The following is an 18,098-nucleotide window of genomic DNA, read 5'->3' as shown; positions in this document are numbered from 1 at the left end:
CAAACATATTTTAGAGATTTAAAATAAATATCAATCTGCAAATGTTATTTTTAGTGGCTGCAATTTTACTGAACATCTAAAACATAAATTCATAACTTTTTACGTTTTTGTTCTGATATTTTATCTTGTTTAATTATTTTTATATTGTTGTGAAGAGCAGAAAAATGGTCCATATTCACAAAGAAAGGGAGAAACATCCTGACACAGGAGGTGGCTTTAGGAAAAAGAAACACTGTAATCTGAGTCCTAGACTCAGTTTAGGACTGAGTTACATCCCATAGTTTTAGAATTCTCTATTTTTTATTCTTCAGTCCACAACATAGGATACTTAGGAGTGTTTAAAAATGCATAAGAAAAAATGAGATAAAAGAAAGTAAGGGAAATAAAATTGGCCTATTACGGATAAATGTTGTCCCACCTTATTTTAATGTCTATTATTAGATTGTCTGATGTAAGAATCTTATACTACAGATCCTTTAATTAATTTTTTTTATGTACTACATATGCGTACAAGTTTTATGCTGTTTAACCCATTGCAATAAATATTTGCAAATCATAGAGTTATAGAATAAATTCAGGTTCACTCAGGAGGTCATATAATCCAGCATCCTGCTCAGGGTAATGTCAACCACTAATTCAGAACAGGAGGTTGTCCAGTCAGGTCTCAAAAACCTCCAAAGATAAAAATTCCTCAACTTCTCTGGGCAACATGCTCCTGTGTTTAGTTACCCTAATAATGATTTTTTTTCTTTATGTCATGCTGGAGCCTCCCTTGTTTCAAAGTATAAAGCACTACACAGCTTTGGAAAGAGCCTGACTCCATCTTTTTTGATCAGTTCCTGTTATTAGAAAGTGCCTAGTAGGAAAACTCCTGCCTGATGTTAAAAAAAGCCCAGCTCCTCCTGCCTCTCTTCACAAGTCTTGTGCTCCAGACCCCAAGCAGCTTGGTGACCCCTGCTCAAGTTTATTCAAGTATTGGGGGGGCCCAGAACTGCTCACAGTATTTAAATGTGGTCTAATAAATGCTATTATGGGAATAATCACTTTCCTTTATTAAATGACTACACTCCTACTAATGTAAATGCAGAACACTCTAGCTCAATCAAAAAGACAAGTGTAAAACAAAAAGGAAACTGCAGTACTCAAATAAGCCAATGCAATTTTGAAGATTGATCTCCCTGATAGTTGATAACAGGTACTCTTCCCATTTACCCATCTCTATTAGTGTTTATTTGTACATTTCAGATACAGTCTCTTTACTTTATTTCTAACACCTTCAGGTGTAGAAATACTTGAAAAAAGAGACTTTAAATGAGCTTTACAAAACCTGTGCTCCACTTTTCCTCTTTGCTGCTATGCACTGAAAAGTCAGAATTACTCTTCCAAAACTATTGTCTAGTAGAAGTAATGTTTAGAAGTCAGCAATCTTAGCAATCCACAGGAAAGAGAAGATTTGTGTCAAATATGATTCGACTTTAGGGACATTCCATGATACTAGAAATTAAAATTAGTATGCCCAATGAGCAGACAAAAGACCTACTTCAGAATTGCATCATTTCATTTGCAAATTATTTGAGACAAACTGTAATTTATTTAAGCTCTATATTCACATAGTGTTTCGAATAACGGAGCCTTGATTTTACAGGCCTCCTAAGTAAAAATAATAGTGAATATTTAAAAAAAACAAGAACAGTTTTTTGGAAAAACCTGCTCAGATAATTCTCTAATCAGATACTGGATTTTCTAGTGCAGCCCCTGAGTGTATGGGAATAACAGAAATGATTATAAACAATGTCTGATGAGAGGGAATAATATATTATGTTTGGCATAGCTACATAGTTAGAGTCATGAATGAGCAGTGTAAATGAAGACTGACTATACTTCATACTATGCTATTTGGTTGTGGAACCTCCGAGTGCTCTTTATGTGCAATGCACATAAAGGACATCAGCTTTTGCAAAGCTGCTTTTCCATATCCTTTGGAAGATGGTATGCAGGGGCAGAAAGTGGAAAATATCTCATAATTGTGATATCTTTGAGATCTTAGAAAGTTCAGTTCAATACAAAACTCTGCTAGTTCTCTAAGGCAAGATCTATATTGACAGCATCAACTAAGAGGCCCCTTCTCAGGTATAAACTTTCCAGTTGTCTACACTGAGAAAGCCTGCTTTTAGACTCAATAGCAGTCCATCTTGAGGCTGTTTGGCTTAAGGACCTGGTATGGTATCAACTGTACCCTACTGCTAGCATCTCAGCCTCCCTTTTTATTTAGGAGCTTGTTTTTGCACACTCTGGGCACAAGAAGGAAGTCTTGCCATGACGATATAAGATCCTGTTTCTTAATTCTTGACCTGCTGGCACCTGCTCCTCCTCTCCAGTGTCCATAGTTTGAGACAAACTTAGGAAGAGACACATGACTAATTCTGGATAAACTAGAGCAGTTTCTACAGTTTTGGTCAGTAAATAAAGATACAGTCTTATAGAAAGCCACAGGGCTCAGTCTAGATGACCTTAAATGTGACTGTAGGTACAGGGGTTCGTGCTCGCCAACTACACTCCGTGTGGTACATTCTGTCACACACTGACTGCTGCTTTCAGTTGCTTTCATAAAAGATGTGGTCTAGCATGTTCTATACAAATTGACTCAACTCAAAGCTGCTGAGAATGTATGCATAAAAGTGTACCCTCCACCAGTTTAAGTAGTTCTCAATTCAAAAACCTATCAGTTTCTCTCTGATAGTATTTTGTTTTAAAAGACATGCTTGGCACAGACTTTAATATCTGGAGTTAAAGACATTTTTAATTTAAGCTCTATTTTCTGGAGAGCAATACAACTTATTAAAAAGAGAAGAAAACACAAAAATTGCAATTTAGAGGGAAGAGAAAATGGATTAGTGGAGTAATATGTACAAATTGGGTTTTCATTATACCAACACGTAGCTGTCTAGGAGTATTACACAGAACTGAATTTATACCAGTTGGGAACATACAGTTAGTCCTTACGGGATAAGGACTGATAGGCCCCATTACTAATATTTACACACCATTTTAGTTTTCTGTGTTGTTTTCAGGTATTTGCAAAACAGGTGTGTACTGTCAGGTGTAACTGCTACCCGTTAAATTCCTACAGAGAACTTTTACCAAAAATCTAAAACAGTCTCTTTTTTAGGGTGGGGAGAGGTGCAGGGATTTCTTTTTTTTTTTGCCTGAAGGTCAAAAAAGCAAAACACATGGGATCTTTAAATCACAGGTTGATACTGAATCTTTAACTAAAAATCCATAATAGTTATCAGTTACTATTACAGTGCTTGGAGTTTAATTCTTGTTTAAAAAACCATACTGACTTACAACTTTTCATCCTTATCTCAGACATGATACTGTCTTCCATTCTGTCCCAAATAGGAGTCACATAATTGTATGGAAAGGCTAAGAAAAATCTATATTCTACAGGATAGTTTGAAATTACAAGACAAAAATTAAATGCAGTAAATTGAATTATTGGTCTGATGCAGTCAGATAGAATACTTCCCTATATTCATGGAATTGTGAGCAATTGCGGGCAGGGGAAGGGAATACTGATTGTAAATAACTATGATGCAAGTATGACTTAAAGGAGCAAGTATAACTTAAAGGACTAATGAGATTACTTACTGGTAGCTGTGTTTAATTTGTTTAAATTACATTCTTTTCAGTGATATTACAACCAGACAATGCTGCTACTGTGTTTTTGAAAATGAACATGTAAATCAATTAGGAGAAAAGGATGCTACAAAAATATTATCTAGAGCATGACGTATAAACCAACATACCCTGCATAGCTCAGCAATATATGCCACAGACACAGATAGCACACACTTATAGTGTGCATACTATTCTAGCATTATTTCAAACCTGCCATATTAACCCAGATACATTTCCTTCATTCCCTCACTTTTCTTTGGATAAGGACTATGAAGAAAGGTAAAGGAAAGATGACTACCCGCTTATACGCACACAGACATCTCTCTTGCACAATCAGACCAAGAAGTGGGCAGATAACAGCTTTAACTACAAAACACTTAGCAAAAGATTTCACAAGCTGTAAGGCTTCATCTAATGAGCAGAATTTGAGAAATGAAAAGAATCTTATCCCACCTTCTTCATGAACTGCTGAGCATACTGATTCAATACTGGATATTGTTGAACACAATAAAGTATCAAGGCGTGAGATACTCATAGCTCTAGCAAATTACACATTCTCCCATTCACCAGAGCAAAGAGGAACAATGATTCTTCTAAACATTGTTTTTCAGGGCTTCCGTACAGGACTACACCCTCAATCCAGATCTTACTGCATAAGAACTGACAGTCAGATAAATTATAATATTTCAAAACTTTTTCAAGAATACCCAGGATATGAGACGGATGCTTTATTATAATGTATTACACTACTCAAGAATAAAACATGTTTCTTCTTCGCTTTATTAAAGCCTGCATTTCTTTTTTTCTAAATTATGCTTTTTAGAAAAATTGAGATTTTTGTTTGGCTGCTTGGATGTCAGATCCAACTCATTACCTCACCTTACCATTACCTCTGTGAACAGAGCCTGTTAGTGCCAACAGCCCTACCCTGCTCAAATACCCTTATCAGTGCCGTAATTTCCCTGCCTGTACTGTGGTCATCTTCCACATCATCTTCCCTCGTGGAGCCACTCTGCTTTTGCTGCTCCGTGACAAGAACTAGTCATGCAACACTTCTTTTATATACAAAAAATCCCCATCTAAAATAGTTGCATTGAATCACCATCACCTCTCCATTGCCTATAAACGGAACTTAATGTGACTGACTTTTTAGATACTTAAAAGACTAACGTTAAGGTTTCTAAACTTAGGGGGATATTGATCAATCCAAAGTCTAGAAAGGCACAAGATTCATGTGCAAGTTGTGTACTGTCTTTGCAGAAGTGTGTTCTATAGCTCTACTCCTATCCCTTTAAATGACTTAAGGGCACCATTAACTTTAAACATGAATAGGACCCTGTTAAATCCAATTGAGTCAGGGATTAGATACAAATGCGGAAGTTATTGCAGGATCAGGACCAAAATCTTCACTATATGAATTAAAATATCCTGTCCCATTTTTCTACAACTTTAGCTTCCTGGTTAATATTCAAAAACTAAACACTCAATTAGCTTATAAGCAAGTAACATAAAAACTATTTAGTAAACTTCTGCTACTAGCAACATGAACCATACAGGAATAATATCATCCAGCAAAAGTAGTTATGTGATGATTTATGGAAGTTGCCTACTTTTACTGCTGTATTAGCTACTAGTCCTGCAGTTAAATCCAAAGAAATGTACCCTTGGAGGCTACAGAAATGTGCAGGTTGGTCATAGCTCAAATCTGAACCAAAACTAAGAAAGGCTTTTTTGTTTGTTGAAAAGAAATACTGTAAAACACATACTAAGTATGGATCTGTTCTCAAACCTGCTGAAGACAAAGAGAATCTTTCTTAAAATTCATTATAGTCTGCATTAAAGAAATAGTATATTACAATTGTAATTAAAGATTATTATATGCTAGAAATAAGAGTGAAGGATATACATACCTCATTTTTGTGGCACTAGTCAAGTTCTTCTTGCTTAATTTATTAAATATACTGACTTCAGTCCTTAAATAATTTTTGAACTTCCAAAACATTAGTCCATCCATTTCTTGAACATAAGAAATGTGGATAGAGTTAAATGCTAAATGACAGTCAAGACTCTGAAGAAAACTTATTTAAAATTACTATTTTTTAATGTATGTTAACTTCACATTGATTGTAGACTTCTCCCAGAGTCAACGTATCTTGACTTCTGCTAAAAATTGAAATATTTAAAAACAAATATTCTTGGACTAAACAGTTCCTAGATATCTAAGTAAGGTATAGTAGGGGAGATGTCCAAAGAGTTGCTCCATGGTTAGTTTTAAGCCAATTTTAATGGACATTTTTATTAACAATCTGGAAGAAGATATAAGCAACACACTAATTAAAACACAGAGGGCAGTACTTTGGAGGATGTTATGAACGCTAAAGAGGGCAAAGGACTACAAAGAGCTTAGAAGTATTAGATGAACAGTTTAGGAGAACAGAAAATGAGGTTGATCTGAACTGCACAATGTTATCCCTCGATGTAGAATAAAGGCAGTGTTATTGTAGCAGACGAACACAGAAGACAGTGCTATTCGTAGCAGAACAGGCAAAAAGTTAAAATGACAGGGGAAGAAAGCCTAGGGGTAGGTAGAACCAACTCCGAAGTTTTCTACAGTTTGCCTGCAGGTTAGGCCCAGATATCGCATTAGAAATAGAAGAAAGAAAGATAAGACTTCCCCACTGAAGATTTCCTGAATGGAAGGGAAATCTGAGTGGGCAATGAGCCATACTGGCTGATTTTTTGAGCAGCCTTGGTAAAGGGAGGAACATTAGCAAGGACCCAATGCATGTATGTGGTGCTCTGACAATCCCTAAGCAGCGGAGGGTCTCTCAGGAATATTAAGCAGCTATTGGCTGTTGCAAATTCTGCCAAGGCCACAGAGTCAACATAGGTTGTTTAAAACTGGCTTTAAACTTAAAGAGTCACAACCTGTCCTGACTTCTGTATCTGAAGCACAACTCAGAAAAGCACGGTATTATTTGTGTTAGAAAATATTTTGCCCCCTTTTTGGTGACCCAAGTAAACTGACATATCTAATATGATTTTCCCCTTTGTATGATTTTCTCGTTAGTGGTCTTAACATACTTGAGAATCTTTAATCCTTCATTTGTATTCTTTTATTCCTATATCTAGATAGTAATAAACAATTGGGTTTACTTCCAAAAATGGGTTATTATATCAATACTTATTATAGCTTTTATTTGCATTTTCCTTCTAAATAGCCTGCATCAAGCAGTTTTATATAACATTCTTACTTCTTTACCAGAAAGCATTACTATTATTTACCCAAATATGGGTTTCCCTGAGTATACTGATAAAATGGGAGAAATAGAAAACTGACTACTTTTTGGAAATTTCTCATCTCCATTTCTAGAAAGACTTTTGAATATCCAGGCAATCAGTAAATTCTTTTCTCAGCCTGAGTTTAAAAATCAGAGTTGAGGATTCAAAACAATTAAAAAGAAGAACTATTTATACAATAGAAACTGAACTGAAGTGGTACTAATTCCACTGTTATTTGAAAATAAGGAGGAGGCCAGGAGGAGACAGGGAAAGGGAGAATGGCTGAAGCCGAAGTTATCTCAGCAGGGAAAGTGGAGATGCAGAGCAAACATTAATCTCACAGTCTATATATTCCTGAATCTCCTTAGATATCCCTGTCTTTGGTGGGCCACAATTGGAAAGATTCTATGCAGCCAGAGGTATTACAGTATGGTTTCACTGACTGGCTGGCTGTTACTCTATCACCTTTTTTAGGTGCTTGCTTGCTTGCTCTCTTTCTCTCTCTTTCTTCTTTTCCCTTTTTTCTGTGTTTATATTTGATGTCTGATGCTACTGGCAGTGGGGTAATGGAAGAAGCAAACCACACGCTATGTCTTGCTAAGCCAAGATTAATTTCAGCATCTACAGCTCTACAGTGCAGTCAAAGAAAAACAGCAAAAGAGCATCCAAAACCGATATTACTGTCTAACAGCTAAACCCCTCTGAACTTTTCAATTCCCTGGCCCTATGTCTGGCCTAAACACTTCTGGCGACTTAATCTTATTCTGCCTTCAGGAGCACCCTGGACTTGCACATCCTTTCCTCACGATTTCTAAGCTCATCTTGAAGGGTGACTGCCCCAGGTCTGCAACCATACAACAGAAAACATTTAGGACCAGGAACCTGAGCTTCCTCAGCAGATATCTGGTCCAGGGATGCATAGTATGTGCGTCTGATTCATAGTGCTGAGCCTCCAACTGAGTCCTGTGCCTAATAGAAGAGAAAACCTTTTTCAAACATATGTAGTGACTAAAACAGCAAGCTAAGAGACTTTTGGATTCCAGACCCTCCTCAGCTTGAGTGGTTTTGAACTCACTGTTTCTAACGTCCAGGAGGGCATCTCTCTCACAGGTGAAAACCGAGGATGGAAGTCCACCTACTGAACCTTGGCCAGTAGACATACAAAAGGTGGGTAAGGACGATGGAAAGAAAAAAAAAAAAGAAGAAAATGTGTATTGGGTATATATAGCAAGGATTTAGTAGCTGGGCTGGGAGCAGGCTGCGTGTGTGGCCTCTGTGAGAAGAGGCCGGGGCTGCCCTGTGATGGACACAGCTGGTTCCAGCTGACTCCAACAGACCCACTGCAGGACACAGCTGAGCCCCTCAGCCAAGATAATGCCACCTCTGGGAAAGTGTATTTAAGAAAGGGCAAAAAATGCCAGGCAGAAAGAGAGAAGAAGGGAGAAAAAAGTGAGAAACAGCAGAAGGAACACTAGGGTGGGAGAAGGAGAAGGGGAGGAGATGCTCCAGGCACCAGAGCAGAGACTGCCCTGCAGCCCATGGAGAAAACCACAGTGGAGCAGATTTTTCTCCTGAAGGACTGCAGCCCATGACAAAGTCCGTGCTGGAGCAGAGGAAAAGTGTGAGGGGGAAGGAGCGAGAGAGAAACCACTATGTACTGACTGCAAACTACCCCCCATCCTCCTTTCACTGCTTGGGGGTGGGTAGAGGAATCCAGAGTGAAGGAATGAAGTTGAGCTTGGGAACGGGAGGAGGAAAGGTGTTGTCTCAGTGTTTGTTTCTCACCTTCTGAATCTATTTTAGCCCAGACAGTAGCTGGTAAGCAATCTCCCTGCCTTTATCTTGATGCATGAGCTTTCTCACCCTATTTTCTCCCCTTGTCCTGTTGCAGACTGGAGCAAGCCGGAGGTGGCTGGGTGGGCATTTGGCCCTTAGCCAAGGTTAACCCACCACAACATAGAATTGGCTTGCTTTCTCTAATGAGAGTCCTCCCTTGGGAGGTGAGATCTGAGTTCTGGTCAACAGTTTCAGCACCAGCCCTCACACAGCACAAAGGACCTTCCCATGCTCCATCCACAAACCACAATAAGGCTTAAACGCTTACTAACACAATTGTTCTGGAACTATTCGGCAGAGCTATGTTTAGATACCCAGCAAAAGAGAAAGTCTAAAATGTAAGTGCCTCCACATAGATGACAAGAGACTAGTCATCATCTGAATGTCTTTCAATGGCTTTAAGGTCACATAGAAAAACAAAAAAACCTGTACCCAAATATAGACCATTATTTTCTATACAGAATTGATTCCCTTCATCACCTTTTTCATTTCTGTTAAATCTCATACACATTTCTCCCTCTTCTCTTTCCACTGCCTCTCCAGCTACTTCTTGAATATTTATAGAAGCTTTAGAAATGTTATAGGCAAATGAAACATTGATACTATCAAGATATGCATGAAATGAACCTAAGTAACCATGTAATCTTCTTAGTGTGACCCTCTTCAGCTCCCACCCTCCCCCACTATTTGTGTGCTCACTTGTTCTGTCATGTCTCAAATTAGACTTGTATGCTTCTCCAGGCAGAAACCATGTCTTATTTACTTTGTGAATTCTGTAGCATATTTTAAACTGTGCTATTTAGTCCTGGGTGAGAAAAATCTTCCTCAGTCCATAACACTTTTCAGGTTTTCAAAGAAATCTTAATCTGTATAAGAAAATACAATCTTTCAAGCCGAGAGCCACAAACTGTTGTGTTTGTGGGAGTGTACTTGAGAGAAGTACTGCTATAGACTTGCTTATGCTTTTAACTCTTCTGTAGACATCTAATTCTGTCCAGAGTCAGAGATGAAGTACTTAGATAAATGAATTAAATCTCTGTTGCATCCTTGGTATTTACCAGGGAATGGAGAAAGTCCAAATTCACGTCCTTGTTTTTTTTCAGTCAGTAACTGAAATAAACAGGAAAAAAACTTTTACTCACTTTCAAGAGGCACCTGTTTCTCCTTCTACTATCTTCTCTTATTTTGAATGGAAATTCTATTAGGATTTGTTGTGGGTTAACCCGGCAGGCAGCCAAACACCACACAGCCGCTCGCTCACTCCCCTCCCCTCCACAGTGGGATGGGGGAGAGAATCGGAAAAAAAGTAAAATTTGTGGATTGAGATAAAGACAGTTTAATAGAACTGAAAAGGAAGGGGAAATAATAATAATAATAATAATAATAATAATAATAATAATAATAATAATACAAAATGAGTGATGCACAATGCAGTTGCTCACCACCCACTGACCAATGCCCAGCCCGACCCCAAGTAGCGATCACTCCTCCCCCACTAACCCCCAATTTATGTACTGAGCATGACTGACCATCACATGGTATGGAACACCCTCTTGGTCAGTTGGGATAGCCGTCCTGGCTATGCTCCCTCCCAGCTTCTTGTGCATCTGGCAGAGCATGGGAAGCTGAAAAGTCCTTGACTATGGTAAACATTACTTAGCAACAACTAAAACATCAGTGTGCTATCAACATTATTCTCCTACTAAATCCAAAACACAACACTATGACAGCTACTAGGAAGAAAATTCACTCTATCCCAGCTGAAACCAGGATAGGAATATGAAAGTTTCAGAAAAACCATCACAGTTTCTAGAAATGTTTTGCTATGGCACATTTCCCACTAAAAAATTACATCACTGATGATTCATGGGCAACTCTGGTCAATAATTTATAAATTATATCATGAACAATAATACACTTGAGGAAAGTTAAAATATAGGTAATTACTTTTTCTAAGTCCAAATCAAACCTTATCAGCTTATGATTACAGTATGAGGACAGCCATAAAGAAGCAGAAAAAGTTTTAACAGGAGGGTGTTTTCCGATACAGCTTTTCTCCCTGTATTTCCTTTTTATTTGTTCAGGCCGCTTCCAGTTCAGAGTACTTGCAGCTTTTTGGATCCTAGAATGAGACATTTTGCTCTCTGTGTTCCCTCTAAACACATTTGCTTCAGAGCTTAACTCAAGGCTCTAGGTTTCACTGTTGCTCAAAGTGCCTAAAATTTACTTTGTGGTTTAATAGCCCTGTTGTACATCATGTAATAGAACTTCACCGACACATCAATATTTAGTAAGGGCACTGTAAGATTATACAGTTGTTATCTGCCTTAGCCACTTCTTATAAAACATAAACTAAACACACCACCATTCCTTGCTTGGCTCACATTACAATAAACCCAAAAGAATCTCTAAAGATCATTGTTTGTAAAGAACTCTTATTTACTTTTTGCCTAAAAGAGAGGAGATATGCTCCTGTATCACAGTGTTGGTATTGACCAATACCAACTCTTAACAAAAATATTAATGATCACCCTAAACTATGCTTGCAGTACTCAAATTTTCCTTAGAGTTCTTCCTTCCAAGTGTTGACTAGCACATGTGATTTATTCTGATTTAAACATTTTTGACAGATTTGCAGGCCTAAACTTATATTATGCAAAAAAATGATTTCCAATTTCCTAAAGGTTCATATTTGACAGGTGATTGACTTGCTTATCTTCAGAGCTTATAAATTAATTTTATACATTTCATAGGGTCCCCATTTCCTGGCCTCAGTAGCACTGTAGTACATCATTGCTACTGGTTTTGGTACATTAAGTAATTGCTGAAACATTTTAAAATGGTGCTTGCCAGAGGGAGAAAACCTTTAAGGGTCTTCTGTCTTCTCAGAGAAAAAGAAAGCATTACACAGTGTACTGTGTGTAACTGTAAAGACCAGACTCAAATTTATGGAAGCTGAATTCAAAGAAAATGTAGTAATAGGTTAATTTGACACTAAGAAATAAAGCTTGGCCTCCTCTGTTTTGGGGTGAAATGTTTAAATGTGAAATATGCATAGTAGTAAAATGAAATCAGTCTTTTATATAACAGCATGGTTAAACCATAAAGCTAATCACATATTATTCTCTTTGTGACTTGAATATGTATAAAAGATCGTTTAGATAGCTTAGTTACAAACCTAATCTCAGGAGGAGTGAGGGGATAAGGCAGTTTAGCTATGGACATGCTTCTGCATCATATGTCTAAAAATATGCACCAAACGAAGTGCTCCTAATGCAGGAGTTAATATATTTTTCTGTGCTAAATCTGTGCTTACATATACATACAATATAGTATGTTAGGCTATAATTTAGGTTCTATCAGTACTCATCAGTGAAGAATACTGTGGAAAATTGTTTTTCCCCTTTAATTTGGCACCAGAGATAAAATTCCAGGCACGCTGTGTTCTGGTATAAAGTATTCTAAAATCTCATATTTATAATTATTTTAATTAAAATAGGCAGCAGTCAGAAAACTCTTATCTTCTAAGCTAGGTTTTTACTCTAATCTCACAGTTTGTCAATGCTGTTTCTATATTACAATATTTAATTACTTTTATGGGTTAATTCTATAATTTTCAAATTAATTTACTGACAATAATGTCAAAATTGTAATGGACAATTTGGCAGTAGAATCTGTATTTTCACAAAGGCCTTCATTTTTTTAATAACTTATTTTAAAGTTGATGGGTTTCTTCCATGTGTTCTCTCAGGAAAATTGTTGTAATAACTCTAAGCTGATCTGAGTAACTGCAGCAAGAACCACTGAGGATATATTCCTCTCTTTCATACAGTGTGAGGGAGATCTGGGGAACTGTAAGAAACAATCACAATTACTGATTTTTTTTTGGTTTCTGAGATACTGCGAGGTGCTGCTGTCCTAAGGGTAGTGCTTAAATGTACAGAGAGTATGGTCATTCTTAAAAATTGTAGTTCAAATTCTCCAGCTGATACCCTTCCACAAAATAAGAATCAATCACATCAGAACTGCAGGGATCATCCTTTTCCGTTAGTTTGCTTTTGAAGAGCATTATTATCTTTAATAAAATTATTTTTATTTTGAGGACCAAGGAAAAAAATCACAAAAGTATACCATAACATTTAAAGACGGAAAATCCATGCCACTGTTAACACTAGTGGCTCTTTCTTATTTATTTCCTTGCCCATCTCACAGATACAAAATTAGGATTTGATTAGCATGGATTCTACATCTGTTAAGGCTATGTGCTATGAACTATTGAAATATATAGACTTTGCATGTTCCTGAGTAATAAACCCATAGCGATTAAAATAGCAACCCTGTCAAGTGTGGATAAACCCAAAGTTTACACAGGCAAACATCCTGAGTTGAATCCTGGAAAGGTAATATATCTTTAGTGATCATTAGAGAACACAACCCATCTTTGCCAAGATAATCTTTCCTTTACACTTGCAAAGAGAAAATTGCATGAATTAGGAAGAGAAACTACCCCAAAGGTACGATTTCTTCAACTGTGATGGCACAGACTACAAAAAAAGTGTGTTGCATTTTCTATCTATATTTTTATTGCTGCTGTTTACAACATCACTCTGTATCCCCAAACAAACTCAGTAAATAATTTACTGAGCTGTGGTGCTCCAATTGTTTGGGCATAAATGGATATTGCTTTTTAGTATATTGTAAAATAAGAAAACAATTGAAAATACTTTGCATTCTCAGTGCCATATCTCATGGAAATACTGAACAAATGATCCACATTATAAAAAATAAGATATTCAATATGAAACCAGAAATTATGAGTACAACTGAAGATCAATTTTGACTACAGTTGAATGAACTCCAACTAGGTAGGTTAGCTGACAAGATAACTAGCAGGTTTTAGTTCACTTTGAATATAGAAAGAATATTAACAGGAAAGACAATCCCCTGGAATCCAATGTCTCTGCGAGTCTTACATTCAAGAAGCTATAAGCAAACTGTTGTATGCTTAAAGGAATCAAAAACATGTTCTAGATTAGACCAGCTGTAGAGATAAGTCTGCAGTTTTGCTGCAGGCTATAGAAATTTACACAATGATATATACCTTGCACCAGCATAAAACACCCCATGCACATGGTGAAAAGAAGAATTAATTTGAAATAGAAAGAGAATGGGCAAGGGAAACCAAAATTTTGAATATAGACTGTGACAATGGCTGTCAGCAGAGACAAGAAATAAAAAGGTCACAGAGGATCTGGAATATAGTGCTCTATTATCCCTAATTCATTTAGCTGACACAAAATTTGATCAAAGGAAATGAAGAGGATAATCTGAATGAATTCAGTCTCATTCTATCTTAAAAAGTAACATCTTTCTAATAGTCACCATTCTTATATCTGATTCAATTCATATTGACTTAAAAAAATGTATCCATTCTGTCATAGTAAAGAAACCAATACTAAAACCAGAAACAGTTAAGACTACAAGTATTCAATTAATTTTCTATTTGAACCTGGCAAGAGAAGGTTGAAAGAGTAGAAGGAATTAACTGTTTGTTCCAGAACTGTCTTCTGATTACTTGTAATTTGTGCTGGAAAAAAACAAATTACGTATACATTTTACATATAAAAGTTTATATGTAATATAGTTAGTTCAGTTAGCAGGCAAACATAGTAGGGATTGTCTAGAAGTCTGCTACAGACCTGAAGGCCGCAACACAGCTCTATATGCTTCCTGTCCCACATGGGTTCTGAGAATCATGCAAAAAAATATGAAACATTTTCAATTTGTATTTAGAATAGCCTAAATTCACCAAGTTTATCACTTTCAAGCAACAATTACAACCTAAAACAAGATAGCTTTCTTATACCGTCTGCTGATTTAACTTTCCATCTATATTCATCTCTAAAATAAGAGAAATATTTCTCATAAGAAGGAACTGTTTGGTGACAAAGCAGCAAGTCAGCTGCCTTACAAGCAGCTTTTTTGTTTATATTGTACTTACTTTTTGTTTATATTGTACTTACTTGCAAATAATTCCTGCTGGGCTCCAGGCTATAGGGTGCTGTAAACTAATTACTACATGCAAAGAGATTTTGCCTGTCATATATAGCTGCAGGGAAGCATATTATTATTCACCACCCTCGTGAGGGGAAAAAAAGAAGACTAGAATTGATACCTATTCTACTTTATTTCTTCAAAACAACATTGGGTTTTTTTTTTTCCCACACTGTAATGTTTTGGTTTGGTTTTGTTGGTTTGGTTTTGTTTTTTTTTATAGTGTGTACTAAACAATCCTGAGAAACACAAAACAAATCTAAGTATTCTCATGATGTAAGAAATCATTTTACAATTATATGACTGTCATCTTATATTAGCAATCTCTCCAACACTGCTTGAGCATTCTTTCATTTTTTCCATATTGTTGTAATATAAATGTTACAATAATAATGGTCAGTTTCTATACTAATTAAACAGGTATCAACTCACTCCACTAAGATTTAATTGCAAATCAGGTGTTTTTTCTATAATTACAAACTTGATAACATAGTGAGCTGCTTCAGAAAAACAAAAAGGGTATTATTTTATCTTTTTAATGCTTACAGAATCCTTTCAAACACTCTGATTGTTTAAAAGACAGGCCCAGCTAAGACATAAATGTCATGACTGCAGTGAGTATTATTATTGTAGCAGTGAGCATAGATTTATTTTGACCAGAGGATTTAGCTATAATATGAATATTCAGTAATTCTGTCAAGAAAAAAAGTCAGCCATTCTTGTATTACATTATTGCATACCTTCACATATCAGGTTACTACAGTAAACCTGATATTAGTCCTACATTACAAAAAACAATCTAATCTTCTTTAAAACAAATAATTATAAATAAACAATGACTATTTAATTATTAATTTAAATTCCATTATTAAGAATCACTAATTTTATAATTAATGTGGAGGTTAAATGCACTTTATACCCTGAACAGTAATGGCTGAACAGAATGGTAGCAGTTACTTGCACTTGTATTTCATCAGATTTTATTAAGATACTGTTTACATATATAAAGTACTTCTTTATGTAAAAACACAAGGATGCATTTTGAGGGTAATTTACCAAACACTTGGAGGCTAATGGAAGATACTGTGTCCATGAAACTTGTTATAATTTGAGTTATATGTTTTAGAAAAAAAAAGTGGGTTTGAGTGTAGAGTGACAATATTTTGCACCAAAGAACATTTTTACAGAATTATATTCTTTGGGGATAAAATTATTCAGGTTTGCTACTCCTGATCTGAGCAATTGGTTGCTTTCCAGTCATATTTAGAGATATATTAGCTAGTTCCACCAAGTCACAAGCTTGACTCTTTCCCTAACAGTAATGAAGTTTCTCCCTAGTATTCTACCTTAAGCAATCTTTCACCAACTTAAGCTTTTAAAATTCTCTAGTCTATTTCATTTTCATAGAATTCTCCACATTTTTTTTATCAACAAAGTGACGAAACACTCCATGATGTGTTATAATTCTAAATGTATTTCTAAGACTGTAGAAAGACAAGACCATATGGCGTAAGTGAACATTTGAACTGCTAAGCTGAATCTCCAATTATTTTCAGCTTCATTCATGACTAATCATCTCCTGATGTTTTGAGCAAATGATTTTAAGAGATGACACTAAGGAAACCTTCAAAGTCAATGCATTGTAACTACTGTTAGGAAAAGAAATACTAAGAACAATAGGATGTCTCTGACGTACTGTAAAAATAAGCATAAACTTATAGCTTATATGGTAAATTATTTACCTAGGAGGTTTATAGAGAGTATCATATTTTACTAGGGAAATAAGAGACAAGGAGAAAGAGGGAGATTTCCCTTGTACTGACAACTTAAAAACAGGGAGGTGGGAATGAGACAGGTCTTCACATCCACTTAAACCTTTACAGATGCATTTCAAAGGGTAAAACAATTCCTTAAATATATAAGGCACTTCTTTATGAAGAAACACAAGGACCGATTTATGCTGGTAAATGCTCCCAGAGGATCATGTCTGTCCGTGTGAACTGGAGTGGTACTAAGGAAGTTGTAACTTAACCCTAGAACCTGCTCTGTCCCCCTTAGGTTTTAGATTAGCTGACACGTGCAGAGTATCCAGCCTTACCTCCACTACAGCTGTGGAAAAACCCACAACACTTGAGGGCCCAAGCAAAAGGCAGTTTCACCACTGATATTCAAAAAAGCCATCTGATAGTAGAATTTGTAAAAATATTAGGACATTTAAATACAAATCACACACAGAGCCATCACCCATGTAAATACACATCCATACACATATGTAGCTATAAATTTGCAAGTACGTATATGAACAAAACTATTAACTGCACTTAAACTTATGCTGGAATTGCATTTCAACTACTATCTGGGCAAATGTGTTCCCTAAGTAGTTTCAGATTAATTATGCTTTAAACATTAAACGCACAATTCTAATTCCATTTTGACAAAAGCAGTATATACTCTCTCAGTACACAGCCCTGCTACATTTCAGCTGATCATTCATTTTCTACCACGTGATATGAACACAGTGAAAGTCATATTCAAAATTGAGTAGGGAAAAAAATTAGCATGAACAAATCCAAGTCATAATTATAGTTAAGAATAGTTAACTTGAAGTAAACAGAAAGAAAACCTAAATTAGTTTTTAAACAGACTGAGAAAAGAAAGATTCTTCAAGCAAAGGTAAGTTATCCAAGACTTCTATATTCTGTACCCAAACACTCTTAAACACAGTTCTGAAATTAAACTCTATACCTCAGTCAGTTCTATGTGTGCTATGAAAACTGATAAAAACACAAAGTGAAGTTCTAGATATATACAAATATCCAGAATTTTGGATATCTAGAAGATATCAAAATTATTTTCTTTGGAAGGGGGAGTACAGCAGAGTAAAAGACTACTGTTCTAGAAACTATTCAGTTTTGACCCAGATTTGACAACAATAGGGTTTGTTTATATTTAAAATTATTTTACATATTTGAATGCAAATGCAAAGTATCTTCAAGATACCATCCATTTTATTTCTATTTCACATCACACTACTGACTCAGGCAAACATAAGTCCGATTTCTTATTGTTTGCTTCATTGCTCTTTATGCCTTGCCTGGAGTGCAACTGAAAAGTGGCAAGAGGAAGGCCACTCACTATTGTTAGGCGGCTCACTGGCACGCTAGGTAAAACTGTCAGAAATAGCAAAATGAGTTAGTAGCAGGTTGAACTGCCTGCTGGGATTCTATCAACTGCATCAGAACTTC

General features: G+C 36.1%; 1 protein-coding gene across 1 annotated transcript in view; it reads right to left on the bottom strand.

Annotated features, from left to right (window-relative positions):
* The window catches only part of GRIK2 (glutamate ionotropic receptor kainate type subunit 2), a 452,815-nt gene that overhangs the window by 109,932 nt on the left and 324,785 nt on the right, over positions 1-18,098 (bottom strand). The gene's annotated exons all lie outside the window — the stretch shown is intronic.

Source organism: Calonectris borealis, chromosome 3 (genome assembly GCF_964195595.1).
Source record: "Calonectris borealis chromosome 3, bCalBor7.hap1.2, whole genome shotgun sequence".
Classification (NCBI taxonomy): Eukaryota; Metazoa; Chordata; class Aves; order Procellariiformes; family Procellariidae; genus Calonectris; species Calonectris borealis.
The sequence above is the reverse complement of the archived record's forward strand: the minus strand, read 5'-3'. Positions and strand labels throughout refer to the sequence as shown.